We start from the raw sequence: 3,963 nt of genomic DNA on the forward strand, positions 1-3,963 counted from the left end.
AGGCTTCGTTACGATGCAGGGAGAGAACATGTAGGCAACCAAACTAAGTGCAGATATTGGTTTTTGGCCTGCATTTGCTCGGCCAGCCCCAACTGAGACAAGTAAGAAAAAGTGCAAAAAATGGTGCAGGTAACCAAACGTGCCCTAGGTATACCGGTTGGCCAAACTCGAAGACGAGTGTGAGGTTGCGATTTTGATTCACAGAGAGACACTTTTTTAGATGTTTTTTCGCCCACCAGGCGCTGCCTTGGTTCAAGTTTGACACGTAGGTCGCTGATAGCCTGGTATCTGTATGGTCAGGCCCATTTTCGGGTTTCTTTCTCACCGGTTTTGGGAAGGTTCGTTGTTGAACCTTCCCTGAAACGGGTTTCCTTTTTTTACATTTCTTTTTTCATTTATTTCCATTTTCCTTTGTTTTTCCCTTTTCTTTTGTATTCTACGGATATCCTTTAAATTTGTAAATATTTTTTATACTCATAAGCATTTTTTGAATTTGTGATTTTTTTAAATTAAGAATATTTTTGAAATTATTCAACGTCTTTTATAAATTCGCAAACACTGTTTTATAAATTGTGAAATTTTTTCAAATTCACAAACATAAACATATTTGGAAATTTTGTAGTTTTTTAGAACACATGATTTTTTAATTGGAGAACATTTTCTGAAATTGGGAAACAATTTTTAAAATTCACGTTTTTTTGAATTCTGTGAACATTTCAAAGATAATTATGAATAGTTTTTGAAACCATAAATATTTTTTGAATACACAAACATGTATTCGAAATCTCAAACATTTTTTGATCGGTGAACATCTATGATTGGGCATTTGTTCAAAATCCATATTTAAAAAAATGGAACTTTTTTTAAAATCCTGTTTTTTTTAAAACATGAGGCGTCCCGCCTCGCACATGGGCCTGGAGCTCGGAATGGTTTGTGCGTTTTTATTCATAATTATCTTTACCGTTTTTATTACCAAGTACGAGGGTCCCCAATGCAGCAACTAGCTACCTGGGGCCTGGGCCTGGGAATGTTTCGGCCGAAACTAGGGTGATGCGAACGATCTAGTGTGTTTGGAGTTCTTGGAGGCGTGCAAATACCTGGGGCCAGATGTCAGACCGTGCACATGAATTATATAGCACAAATTCATCATAATTCAATAGCAAAATAAATTATAGTTTAACAATCCGGGCATGGCAAAAAAGAAAAGAAAAGAAATTCAAGTCCGAGGATGACTGATCAATTGCTGGACGGATCATTGGCCAAACGACATCCGTGCCACCTCCTCCACCGCCTCCTCCGCCTCCATCCGTGTTGTGTGCTCCGACGCCGTCCATGCGGCCTGCTCCGCTGCTGCCATCGCCGCCCTCATCGTCTCACACTCGTTGGTTAATCTCCTTCTTCCTCCTGGCGAGTCATATCTTTCCTTGTGCGTCCAAGAGGCTTGCGTCCGCCAAAATTATCCTCGAATCATTCGTGTTTGAAGCAAGTTGCAAACTCTCCTCCTCAATCTCTATTGATCCAAAAGTCCGGAACTTCTCTATCTCCCATTTGAGACACACATGTTTCTTATCCAGCTCTATCTTCTCCCTCTCAATTGTCAACTCGTTGTTCACGCTTTGTCGGTCCTGATCCATCCTTTCTTTTCGCGCATCCAACTTGTGTTTGTACCTCTCCTCTTTCTTGGTCTCCTCTGTGTCAAAAGTGCCCGTCCATGTGGTGGACATTTTTGTCGCCGCGGTGTCACGAGAGATCCTCCCCTTCTCCCACTTGTTCCCCATCACTTGCCAGTTATTCATTGGCATGTGGCTTTTTCATTCTTCCCTACAACTTTTTTCTCTTTTTCATCCAACCCAATTGACTGATGGGAGCTTGAGCCATCATTTTTCCTGTTGTGGGCCTTGAGTTTTTCAGCAAGTGTTGTCCACATTGGTTTCCCATCCAATCACCCAACAATGGCCAAAACCGAATGGCTTCTTCTCCGTTTGTTGGTACATAGTGGCCGCCATCACCATCTAGCAAACAATAACTATATGATGATGCAAATAAGAAATTCAAATGATGTAAAAAAATGAAGCAATTGAACCTATATTGGTTGCCACTTCCATCGCACTTTGAGGCCGGCCAACATACCGGTTCACTTCCCCTTGAATGACCCCCATCGATGTTGGCGAGATGCCACATTGTGTGTGGTCACGATAGGGTGCGGCTCATGACAATGCTTGTAGATCTTCTCACAATACTTATTGCCCTTTTTCTCCGTGCCACATACAGAGTTCATGCTTGTGGCCAAACAAGCTTTGACAACAATATATCATCAAACGTTGTGAATGTCGGACCTCTTCCCTTGGCTACCTTTGGCTTTCTCTTATTGTTGGGGTTTGATGTTCCACCAACTTCAAACGTCGGACAATTTGGATTCCCCCAATCCATAGTCCATTTTGGTAGTTTCTTGATTGTCATTGATCATGTCCAACATGATATTGTCCTAAAATTGTCATGATCGCAAAGAAACTAACGGTGTATGCAACTAATTGATCATGTCCGATAGAGAATGCAAGGTATTGGTCGGAGTGGAGGAAAAATATACAGAGCCCTGTTGTGTCATTTCATCGAAGAGGATGTGGGTAGCCGGGCGCTGCCGCTACCCGTGCTTGTCCGTGCCCGTTAGAGCTGCGGCGAGTGACCCACATTGTCCACCGGCGCATGTGTTGACGAAAAACCATCCGGAATGGTCCAATCGGCCGTGGGGTTGACCTCTCCCTAGAGTGGGACGAACGAGGCCTTCCTTGTCGGTGGCTGGATGGATAGGGTTCAGGGGCCCATGCGCACTGGACGACACCGCCACATCCCTCTCATGTTGCCTCCTTTGCCGGTCGCTTCGGGCAATGTTCTCCGGCTTGCAGGCCGGAGCCAAGGATGGCAGCCCCACGCACGAGGCCGAGGTTGTGTCCGTGGCGGCGGTTGGGGATGGCCTGGACGACATCTAGGGCGAGGGATGGGGGCCGGCGGCGAAGACGGGGGAGAATGGTGGATGACGACGAGTGCTCGGATGTGGGAAATGGTGGACGGACGCGAGAGTAGGGCGGTAAGGTTGGTGGACTATGTCGTTTTGGAGTAATTTGGGGTAGGCTCCACCTGTCTGGTCAGACGTTGGAGCTCCTATACGGTGCAGTACGCGCTCGGACGAGCGGTAGCGCACAACCCTCACTCCCCCAATGCACCCGTTTGGGCCGGTCCATGTCTGAGCGCTTTGTTTTTTTAATTTTGATTTCTTTTTCATTTCCTTTTCTTTTTCTGTTATGTTTTATGTTTAAATAATTCAGTGTTACAAAAAGTTCCAAGATTTTAAAAATGTGCATTTAAAAAGAATTAAGAAATCAATAAATATTTGTGGATTCAAAACATGTTCGTGATTTCAAAAAAATGTTCATGAATTCAAAAAAGTTTATGATTTCAAAAAAATGTTCAGAAATTCTGAAAATATTCGTGATTTAAAAAAAATTTCATGATTTCAAAACAAAATTTTCAAAAAATGTTCAGGGTTTAAGAGAATGTTCACAAATTTGTAAAAAAATGTTCATGAAATTTTAAAAACGTTTATGATTTAAAAAAAGTTCACAATTTAAAAACAAGTGTTCGCAAATTTAAAAAAGTTCACAGTTGAAGAGAATGTTCATGATGTCTGAAAATTGTTCTTGAATAAAAAATGCTCACGAATTTGTAAAAATATGTTCAAGATTTTGAAAGAAATGTTCGTGAATTTAATAACTGTTCATGATTCAATTTTTTCACGATTTTAGAAAATGTTTGCGCTTTCAAAAAATGTTCACGAATTTGTGAAAAATATGTTCATGATTTGGAAAAAAATGTTCATGAATTTGAAATTTGTTCATGATGCAAGACAAATAATGATTTCTGAAAATGTTCACAAATTTAAAATATTTCCATGAGTTGAAAAGTCAA

Source organism: Triticum aestivum, chromosome 5A (assembly GCF_018294505.1).
Source record: "Triticum aestivum cultivar Chinese Spring chromosome 5A, IWGSC CS RefSeq v2.1, whole genome shotgun sequence".
In the NCBI taxonomy this organism is placed as follows: domain Eukaryota; kingdom Viridiplantae; phylum Streptophyta; class Magnoliopsida; order Poales; family Poaceae; genus Triticum; species Triticum aestivum.